Source organism: Panthera pardus, unplaced genomic scaffold, assembly GCF_024362965.1.
Source record: "Panthera pardus isolate Hobbes unplaced genomic scaffold, ASM2436296v1 HiC_scaffold_7, whole genome shotgun sequence".
Classification (NCBI taxonomy): domain Eukaryota; kingdom Metazoa; phylum Chordata; class Mammalia; order Carnivora; family Felidae; genus Panthera; species Panthera pardus.
Window position 1 is genome coordinate 66295600 of NW_026527002.1, and position 11535 is coordinate 66307134.

General features: G+C 42.1%; 1 long non-coding RNA gene across 1 annotated transcript; it reads right to left on the reverse strand.

The window, feature by feature from the left end:
- Positions 1 to 420: 420 nt before the first annotated feature.
- LOC109273177 (uncharacterized) lies at positions 421 to 7629 on the reverse strand. The gene is made up of 2 exons (XR_002082885.2): positions 7456 to 7629; positions 421 to 650 (listed from the first exon to the last, which is right to left on the reverse strand). It is a non-coding gene; the product is annotated as an uncharacterized LOC109273177 (long non-coding RNA).
- Positions 7630 to 11535: the final 3906 nt, after the last annotated feature.

Here is an 11535-nt window from a genome sequence, read left to right on the forward strand (position 1 = left end):
CTAAAGTTCTCTTTTTTGGAAGATTTTGAACTATAAGTTAAATTTCTTTAATAGATATACTCAGGTTAGCTGTTTCTTTCTTTCTTGAGTTTTGGAAGTTTGTGTCTTTCAAGGAATTGGTCTATTTCATCTAAATTATTGAACTTATGGGCATTTATTATACATAGTAGAGGCATACCTCATTTTATTGCTCTCCACTTGATTGTGCTTCACAGATGATTGCATTTTTTACAAAAGGAAGGTTTGTGGCAACTGTGTCGGGAAAGTATCGGCACTATTTTTCCAACAGCATTTGCTCGCTTTGTGTCCCTGTGTCATATTCTGGTAATTGTCTCAGTATTTCAACCTTTTTATTATTATTATGTTTGTAATAGTGATCTGTGATCAGTGGTTACAAGTCACTGAAAGCTCAGATGATGGTTAGCAGTTTTTAGCAATAAAGCATTTTTTAATTAAGATATGTACATTCTTTTAGACAATGCTATTACAGAATTATGTATAATGACATACAGTATAATGTAAACATAACTTACATGCACTAAGAAACCAAAAAGTTCATTTGACTTTATTGCATTCTCTTTGTTGCAGTGGTCTGGAAGCAAACCCGCAGTATCTCTGAAGTATCCCTGCATTCCTATTGTCCTTTTAGTCTGTGGGATCAGATAAGAAAATGAAAAGATGAAGTGAGGTAGATTCCAAAGAGAAAATGTTTGAGAATTGTCCAGAGCAGATGAAAGATAAGAATCTGGAGATACAGGAATCCAATGCATATCAATAATGAATTTAGGAAACAATTCAATCACAAAAATACTTGGAAAAAATGCTAGCCTACAATTGTGAGTCCAGCAAAAATTATCTTTCAACAAGGGTGAAAAAGACCTATGTTTTCAAATATGCATTACCGAGTTTATTATTGGACTCAGCTCAAAAAAAAAAAAAAATTCAAATAAAGGAGAATTATTCTAGAAGGAATTCTTGCAATGTGAGGAAGGCTTCTCTGTGTAAGATGGTGATTAAAATGTTGATTAATCTCAATTTTTTCTGAATAAATATAAAAATGTTTAATTTGGGAAAAGAAACAGGACAATAGTCCCCAAAGATAATAGCATGTGAGTCAGGAGAAGTTTTACGTAGAGTTCACTCTATGCTCACTATACTTTTCAAATAGTAAATAATACTCTTCACTTGCACGCCCAACACTTACTGTACACTTACTAAGTGGCAAAATACTAGTTTTTAGGGATGGATCAGTGCATTAATTCCAGATATCATAGAGCTTACATTCTAGTTAGTGGGGATACACACTAAACAAAATAGGACAGCACATTAGTAGGTGGTAATTGCTATAGGAAAAAAGTCATGGTGAGAAGGATGGGAAACACCAAGGAATGGGAATGTATTTCATCAGTAACTGGTCAGAGAAGACCTCAATGAGAGGGAGACATTTAAATGCAGACTCAATGAGAATATGAGCCATGTGGCCGTCTGAGAAAGAGTCTTGAGGGAGAGGAAACTACCGGTGCAAAGGCTCTCAGGTAAGAGCATGTGTATCGTGTCCAAGGAACTTCAGGAAATGTGATAAGACTGGGTAAGGAAACTAGAGTGGTTGTCGGATAAATCTGGTAGCAGGAGAAGAGGCCAGAAGGTTTGGTATCTTAGTGGCCATTGTAAGCACTTGGACTAAAGTGTGAAATCATTAGGTTTTGAGCAAAAAGGCACACAATTTGGCCTTTTATTGGTAACTCTGGCTAGTTGAGAATAAAAGGGGCAAGTACGAAATTTGAGTATATGCAACAATGTATGTGTGATGTATTGATTGCTTCTGTGAAGATGGTTCATGGAAGTAGCTAGAAATGATTTGGATTCTGCATGATAAAATATGAGTAACACTAAGGGAATAGAGTCTATAACTTTGAAATTGGTAGAAGGGAAATATGGAACAGGGAAATAAGGAAAAAGGTTGTGGGGGGGGGTGGGATAGAGAAGGAAAAGCAGGTCAAATAAAAAGCAGAAATATGGTGAAACAGCCTAAATTCATGGAATCACAGTGCACATAAATTGACTAAGTTTGCAAACTTAAAAAGAAAAAAAAAAAAAAAAACAACCAAATTGTTAGGTTGAATTCTATCCCATATCCCCCAAACCTGTCAACTTGATGTTTATGGGAGACACCCTAAAAACACGAAAGGGTTGAAAGTGAAATAATGGAAAAGATAGACAAGGAAACTAGGTACCAAAAGAAACCTGATATTTACATAAGACAAAGTAGACCTTAAGCTAAAAAGCGTTATTGGGGATGGACAGCTTATCAGTCAGGGCCCCAAATGGAGGCAGATGACACATTAAAATCAGGACCATTTAAGGAGAATTCTTTTATAAAAGGATTAACTGCTGATATATTAATGAGTTAGAAAACAAAAAATACAAACAGGAAGCCCACTGCCAAAAGATAAATTAGATTAATCATAAGAAGAAACCAAAGTAGCATTAGGAATTAAAAAGGGGTCATCACCATAGATCTGGTAGAGTTTAAAAAAGTACCAGAATATATTGGTTCAGATCATGATCTCAGGCTCATGGGTTTGAGCCCCGTGTTGGACTCCACTCTAACAGCATGGAGCTTGCTTGGGATTTTTTCTCTTCCCTACCCTCTCCCTCCCCCCCAACTTGCTCTCTCTGTCTCTCTCAAAATAAATAAAACTTAAAAAAAAAAAAGAGTGTGTGACAGTTTATGCTGGTAAATTTGAAAGCATTGACAACATTATAAAAAGTATAACTTAGTAAAATTGTGATTCAGGAAGAAACCAAAAGTCTGAATAGTCCTGTAACTGTTAAATCAGTAATTTAAAATCTTACGAAGAAAACACCTAATCTAAATAATTTTATAGATATGTTCTACCAAACTTTCAAAGAATAGATAATTTCAACTTAGGCAAATTCTTCTGTTAAGTAAAAAGGAGAAAAGACTCATTCTATGAAGCTAGTATAACTTTCAGGGCAAATTCAGAGAAGCGTGGGCCAAGAAAGGCCAACTACAGTCTAATCTCACCCATGAATGTAGTTGCAAAATTGTAAGCAAAATATTTAGCAAATTGTACCCCTGTGAAATTTACAAAATATAGCAAGTTGAGCATATTCCAGGAATGTAGGGCTCATTTAACAAATCTATTAATACAATTCATGTCACTAAAGTTAAAATATATCTATATGATCATCTCAATAGATGCGGAAAATGATTTTGATAAAATGCAACACCCAATTGAAGAAAAAAAGACAATGATATTTTTAACAAATTAAGAGGAGAAAGGAACTTCCTCAATCTGATGTACTACTAGAAACCTACAACAAACAGCATTTTAATGGTGAAGTGTTAGAAGCATTGCCTTTGAATCCAACTAGATTAGGATACCCATAATTCCTACTTTTATTAAATCATATGTGGGAGGTTCTAACAGTGAAGAAAAAAAAAAAAGATTTGCAAAGAACGAAAGAAAAAGCCATTATCCAGAGATAGTATAATTTTATATAGGAAACAAATTAACCTGGTGGATTATTAGAAATAATAAGTACAACATGGGTAGATGTATAATCACAGATCAAAATTAATTGCATCTCTATTCACCAGGAATAAACAAAAATTAAATATCTTAAAAGATACTATATAGCAAAGGCATAAAAGTTCCTAGCAATGAGGTTGTAAGAATTTATGCAGCACTTCTGTGGAGAATTTCATTTGTCTATCAGAGTTTATTTAGAAAATAGAAGCCACATTAATTATTTTATTTTTATTAAAAAAAAGTTTTTTAATGCTTATTTATTTGGGGCGGGGGGAAGGTCAGAGAGAGATGGAGACAGAATCCGAAGCGGGTGCTAGGCTCCATGCTGTCAGCACTGAGCCCATTGCGGGGCTCCCAACCCACGAACTGTGAAATCATGACCTGAGCCAAAGTCAGACACTTAACCGACTGAGCCACCCAGGTGCCTCAAGAAGCTGCACTAATTACTTTAATAGAGATAAGTAAGATAGAAGGAATCAGTGGAACAGTTTTGGGGGAAAAAAGGAAAACTGACATAACACAGTTAATAACTGCAGGAACTCTAGCACCCCCAGGTCTGAAGTAAACCTGGAAAGAGGTTAGCGTTACCAGAACCTAGACGCATGGAGGAGGAGCCCTCCCTCGGGAGTCAGGAAGCTGACCACTAAGGAGAAGGCACCACCCCCCAGGAGCTGGGAGGAGGTCCCTGGTGATACTAAGACTCAGACTCTTAGGATGGGGCACAGCCTGGCCGAGGGAGAGAAGCTGGAAACTGGAACTTATGTTGCCTGTTGTGTGGTAGTGATTCAGTTTACCCTCGGTGGTTAACCAGAGTTACTTGGCCAGTTCAGTGACCAACGCCACCCCCCCCCCCCCCCCCCCCGCAACCCCAAACCTTTGGTTACCTGTTCTTTCAATGACATGAGAAATCCAACGTGGCCAGGTGGCAGCCTCAACTACCAGTTCAGTGGAGGCTTTGTGGTGCTCCCTGGAGGAAGTATTCCTCCTTGGGGAGCCTAAAATCTGCAAATGGCTTATTAGCCTAGTAGTGAAGGAAGCCATGCCTGTCTCTCCTCCTTGACTCCGGAGACCACCTTCTTTGCAGCTGGACAGCTCTACGAAAGGAGATTGGAGGGCTGCATCTCTGTGCCTGCTGCATTTGCTATACAAAAACCTCTTTTAAGAAAAAAAAAAGGCAAGCTAGAGAAGAAAAATGGGAAAAATGTATGAATAGGCAGTTCATAGGAAAAGAAATAGAATAGCTAACAAAAATTAAAACACATCAATTCCTAATTAAACACAAACTAATACTACTGTGAGGTAGCATTTTGCACCCAACCAACACACGGGCAAAAATGAAAAAGATGGTAATCCCCAGTGTTCGTGAAGGTCTAAGGCAGCATGCATAGTATTAGCTGGAAGGTAAATTATTGTAACTTTCTTTGGAGGGAAATTTGAATATATCAAAATACACTATGCTTTTTGATACATTATGACCCCTGGGCATATTATTTTTAGACATACTTGGACATATGTGTAGGAGGATATGCACTGCAGTTTTGGTTATAGTAGCAAAAAAAAAAAAAAAAAAACTAAAAAAAATGGCGGGTGGCTAGGTGGGTTAAGTGTCTGACTTCCGCTCAGGTCATAGTCTCACCGTTTGTGAGTTTGAGCCCCAGGTCGGGTTCTGCGCTGCCATTGAGAAGCCTGCTTGGGATCCTCTTTCTTCCTCTCTCTCTCTGCCCCTCCCTGCCCCTCTGTCTCAAAGAAAAAAAAAAAAAAAACTTAAAATTTTTTAAAAAAGGGAATATCTGCCATTATCTGAAAAGATTATTAAATTCCTTCCTCTCTTTGCCAAATACGTATTTGTTGTGAGGCAAGATGTTCCTCATGTACTTTAACCAAAATAATGTCTCATGACAGGTGAAATCAGAAGCACATGAGAATCCAGCTGCCTTTAGTAACCAGACATTAAAGAGATTTGCAAGGACATACAGCAATGCTAATTTTCTCACTAAAGTACTTTTTCTTTGGAAAACATAGTTATTTTTCGTTCAATATGTTGTTTATGGAAACATGCAATGGATTTATTTTATTTTTAGCTGAATTTAAAAAATGCTCAGACTTTTTCGGTTTTAATTTCTACTGAATATCAATAGATACAAATATAATCCATTCAAGCAAAAGCTCTTTGCAGGCCTCAATAATTTTTAATATTATAAAGGAGCCCTGAGACCAAAATGATTACAACTGCTGACCTAGACTATTCCAACTGTGGCAGCAATTAGGGATATACACGTATTTTAAAATCGCCATCAGCCATGGCCTATACAATCGCTTAAACTTTTATGTTATTTTTATTTAAAAAATTGTTTTTAATGTTTCTTTTTGAGAGAGAGAGAGAAACAGAGTGTGAGTGGGGGAGGAGCAGAGAGAGAGGGAGTCACAGAATCCGAAGCACAGAATCCGAATCTGAGCTGTCAGCACAGAGCCTGAAGTGGGGCTGGAACTCACGAACTGCGAGATCATGACCTGAGCCAAAGTCAGAGGCTTAACCTACTGGGCCACCCAGGAGCCCCTATATTATTTTTAGAAAGCTTTTTAAGTCACAGGTTTTTTTTTCTAATTAGGACACAATTCGGTTTCACTGTGGTAAATTGGAAAATGCAGGAAAAAATGAAGAAGACAATGTCAACCATAATCTCATTGCGCAGAGTTGAACACTGGGAGATTTGGGCGTGTTTCTTTGCAGGACTTTCCCCCCCACACACGGATACACAGACATAGACATAGGTAGACACCTGGAACTATCTGGAACCATCCTCTCCATTAAGCTTGGTCCCTTGCTTTTTCCATTTCACGTTACGCGGTTAGGATTTTTTCATCTTAAATGTTCTCATCTCAAATGTATACTTTTCATGCCTGATGAGGGAGCATAAGACAAGCTGACAGGTCACAAACACCGCCCCCACCCCCCACTCCACCCCCAGGTGGCATATGTGATATTCCTCAGGCACTCCTGGCTGCCCAAGAACAAAGGAAAGGGGAAAAGCAAATGGATAACTGATAGAGCTCATAGTCCTGCAGGACCTAAGTCTCCATCACCCGTCCACAGCGATGTGGGAAACAAAGGCAGAAGGAAATAGAACTAGATTTCCTTATAACCTGCAGCCCATTGGCAAATACTTGAGGCTGGCCGAGTAAAATGTTTCTCTAGGAACTCCCTACTGTATTAATGCTAATGCTTTGCTAGAGGGAAAAACAACCCTTAGCCTGACAATAGCGAGGCCTCTTATTCTGGGAGTCTTCTTTAGCATATGAAAGTCTTACTGGAAACTTCCCCTGGACTTTACCTCCCCCATCTCCACAGTATAAAACCAGTCTCTCTGCTGGGGCAGCTCTTCCTGCCTACGGGTCCTGTCCCCTGCTTCAATAAAATCACCTTTTTGCACCAAAGACATCTTCAGGAATTCTTTCTTGGTCCTTGTCTCTGGACCTCATGAACCCCACTGTCACCCCCCCAAAGCCTTATTAATGCTCAACTTCCCTCATTGATACATGGCATCTTCAGTTATTTGTCAAAAAAACCCCAAGAAGATCAAAAACTTAAGTGGTCCCTTAAGACCAACTGAATAAAAGTGACACTTATTTAAAATAAAGCCCATGAAAAATTAGCTTGTTTTCTCGATTCAAAAATCTCCCAATGAAAGTATGGTGAACTTCTGTCTTTAGTAAATCTTAAGAGGCCCGTTCTTAGGCCCAAATCATCAGGAGTGTGATTTTTCTCTTGGTGCAGGAGAAAAAGGACAGAACTTTGTAAAATGCCAAGTCTGCTTTAAAATGTTTTGTTGTTTCGTATGTTTCGCCCGAGAGAGAAAACAACAAATGCTTTCCACTCTCCAAGCAGGCACCTACTTACTTCTAAAGCAGGATTGTGCAGTAGAAGTTGTCTTCAGACCATTGTTGCCGTTTTTTGGACACTATTGTAAATCCAGAATGCCAAAAGGGGCACAGTTGCCCGATTAAACTTTTAACTTGATCTCTCAGTGATTTTCTTGCTGGTGTTTGAAAAGTCACCGTCCATGCCCCTGGAGTGCTGATGTTTCGGTTTAAAGTCCAGTAGGATGCTGGGGCCTTGAACGGCTGGAGTACTTTGAATTTCCTCTGCAGGCTTTTTCCATCCAGTGGGTGGCAGTGTTTCACTTTTTATTCCTCCTTGCTCTTAGGGAATTCTCAACTTGAAAGAGGAAGGCACATATTTTCTTTTCACAAGAGTAAACAGGATCCTATTGTTGGCCCCCTCCCCGCCCCCCAGTCCTGTTAACTGTTGTTCACCCGGGGAAATGTTCTGAGAACATCAGGACTTACTGTTCTAGGTTGATTATATTTCCGAGGGAAAGCATCTTGTGCTGGAGTACCTGTGTGTAGGATGGCACAGAAACATTTCAAAAAGCCACTTGAATGTGTTTGGGTGATAATGATTGAGGTGGGTGGTCATGGCCCTTTCTTCCTTCCTTTGTTCTAGGAATCACCCCTCCCCAACACAGCCATGCAGGGGCATCTAATCCAGCCCACCATCACAGATGGGGCAGAGAAGGGTGGGTTTGGAACTCAGAGACAATAGTTTATTCTGAGAGAAAGAGAGAGCTGGGGAGGGGCAGAGAGAGAATCCCAAGCAGGCTCTGCATTGTGAGCGCAGAGCCCAATGCAGGGCTCGAACTCACAAACCGTGAGATCATGACCTGAGCCGAAATCAAGAGTCGGATGCTTAACAGCCTGAGCCACCCAGGCGCCCCCAGGGACAATAGTTCAATAGTCAGCCTGGTGTCTGTGGTGGAGGAATGTTACTGAGTCTGAAAAACTGACACTTGATCGGTTTTTATGCATCTAATAAAATGTTCCATGCGTGTTGGATGTCTATTGCTATGTAATAATTACCACAGACTTTGTGACTTAAAACAACATCCAGTTCCGTGGATCTGAAGTCCGTGCGTGGCATAACTGGGTTCTCTTCGCAGAGTCGTCTAAGGCTAACATCAAGGTGTCCTGACAGCTGCTTGTCATCCAGAGCTGAGCATCTTCTGGGCTCGTGTATTTGTGGCAGAATCCAGACCCTTACGGTCCTGGTTTCCTTGCTGACCGTCTTGCCAGGAGCTCTTCTCGTTCCTAAAGGCTGCCTGCATTCCCCGACATGTGTCCCCTCTATCTCCAAAGTCGTGGAGAATCTTCCTTGTGTTGAATCTGCAGTGTGACTCCCCCTGACTTCTCTGTATCTGGTCTCTAGAGTCAGAGTTAAGGGCTCATGTGCTTAGGTCAGGCCACCCTCATATACTCCTCTTATTTTACCTTAATTAAATCTGCAAAATCCCTTCATGGTGGCACCTACATGTAAGTGTTTGATTGCAGAACTGAGAGAATATATGTGACACCAGGGATGGGAATCTTGGGGGCCGTGTTTGAATTCTGCCCATCACAGCAGGTAACAGTTCAGGTGTTAGAAAGAAGCTCTGCAAGCTCCCTGCTCAGAGCTCCAAGGAGGATGCTGGGCTGGGGACACACAACAAAGGAAGAAAGGCAGTGACAAGATCCCTTCCGGTGGCAATAAGTGCTCATGAAGGAAGTTAACCAGGAGGTGCTGGGAACCACTTTACAAGCGCTCTTTAGCCAAGGCCTCTCCGGGAGAGGTGGTACACGAAGCGATGAGTTGAACCAGCGACACAAAGCTGGAGGAAAAGTCTTCCAGGCGGATGGAACAGTAAAAGCAAAGGCGGGATTATGAGGAATAGAAAGGGAGATCAAGGTGGCAGGTGGGTGACTCATTTTCTTGGTAGGTCTGTGCAGGTGGGCAGGGAAGCCTCCTCAGGCAGACCCAGGTGAGCCCCCGTTTCTACTGGCTCAGCTCTGGTCTATACACAACGGAGGGCTGGTCCTGCAGGTGAGGCCAGTTGGTCTCGTGGAGGAAGAAGCAGAGGGTTTCCGGAAGGCCCTGAAGGCAAGTAAGACCCTCGGTTCCACAGGACCAGAGAGCCCGAGAGCCATGACAGTGTGCTCGCCCAGAAGTCAGTAAGTGTTGCGCGTGATGCTCACTGGTTGGACAGTTCATAGTACCTCCCCACCCCCACCCCGACCCCAAAGACAGCCTTAGAGGAGTTTAAAAGGATCTGAGCAAGTCAGGGGCAATGTATGAAAACTCTGGGGAAAAGAGACTTGAACCTGCATTCCGCACCCCTGCACCCTGGGCTCACCCCACCCCTGGGCTCCCCCTGTGGCACACAGTGGCCCTGGGCTCAGTGTCAGGCACTGAAGGCTGCCCTTCCTCTTGTATTTGAACTTGTGTATTTGTGTGAAGTGAAGCGGTAGTGACATCTCTATTTGATGTCTTGGTTTTTTTTGGTATAAATTAAAGGTGTGTTTTGGGCAGGAGTTACGTCAAAATGAGACAGATTTTGGTGCAAATAGCTTATCTGAGAGCTGATCCCTGGAGTCACATTGGGGGTGGGTGGGGAAGGGAGAAAAGTCATTAAGGGGTCAGTCAATGAGAGGGTTAAGGCTGTGGACAATCAGGGCTCCATTCCAAAGGGGACCCTCTGGGAGATCAGGTAAGACACATCTGAGCAATGTCCCCTGTGGGGCGAGGAGCCTGGGGATGGCTTCTCTGACCGGTCTGGGGCCGCTCCTGTGGGGGTTAACTTCCTGGCGCCTTTGACCTGCCCTGCCAGGGGGCTGAGTATATGTCCCGGGTCAGTGTGATGCTTTAAGGCAGAGAGACACCTGTACGTGGGGCAGGAAGGCAGCAACACATAGGAGCTGAAGATGCAGGTGACCTTTGAGTCACAGCGGGGCTCACAACCCTGGGTAGGTAGCTGGGGAAATGTGTGCTGTGGTCTGGAGCCCCTTTGGCCAAGAGCTTCACGAGATGGGGGTATACTGGGCTATGGCTGCAAGCTGGCTCTCTCCTTGGCCTGCCCTTGGAGGGGTCAGCTGACCCCCATCCCCGTAGTCTAGCCCTGGGGAACTGGCAACTTTCAGCAAAAGTGACAGAAATCCAGGGAGGAAAGGAGAGGAGAGAGGGAGATGGTGTATGCTGACATATCAACAGTGATCCTGGCTACAGGCTCCTGTCGCCGGATGTTCACTGGACTTGACTTCCTAGTCCTTGCAGCCCTTTTTTGATTCTCTGAGATATCCTAGCAGCCTTCTAGGGAGACCCATTTTTGGCATAGGCTTTTTTCCTTTATTTATTTATTTATTTATTTATTTAATCCAAGTTAGTTAACACATGGTGCAACAATGATTTCAGGAGTAGATTCCTTAATGCCCCTTCCCCATTTAGCCCATCCCCCCTCCCACAATCCCTCCAGCAACCCTCTGCTTGTTCTCTATATTTAAGAGTCTCTTACGTTTTGTCCCCCTCCCTGTTTTTATATTATTTTTCCCTTCCCTTATGTTCATCTGTTTTGCCTCTTAAAGGCCTCATATGAGAGAAGTCGTATGATTTTTGTCTTTCTCCAACTAATTTCACTTAGCATAATACCCTCCAGTTCCATCCACGTAGTTGAGAATGGCAAGATTTCATTCTTTCTGATTGCCGAGTAATACTCCAATGTATATATATACCACATCGTCTTTATCCATTCATCCGTCGATGGACATTTGGGCTCTTTCCATAATTTGGCTATTGTTGATAGTGCTGCTATAACCATGGGGTGCATATGTCCCTTCGAAACAGCACACCTGTATCCCTTGGATGAATACGTACTAGTGCAATTGCTGGGTCGTAGGGTAGTTCTATTTTAAGTTTTTTGAGGAACCTCCATCCTGTTTTCCAGAGTGGCTGCACCAGCTTGCATTGCCACCAACAATGCGGAAGAGATCCTCTTTCTCCACATCCTCGCCAACATCTGTTTTTGCCTGAGTTAATGTTAGCCATTCTGACAGGTGTTAGGTGGCATCTCATTGTGGTTTTGATTTGTATTTCCCAGATGATGAGTGATGTTGA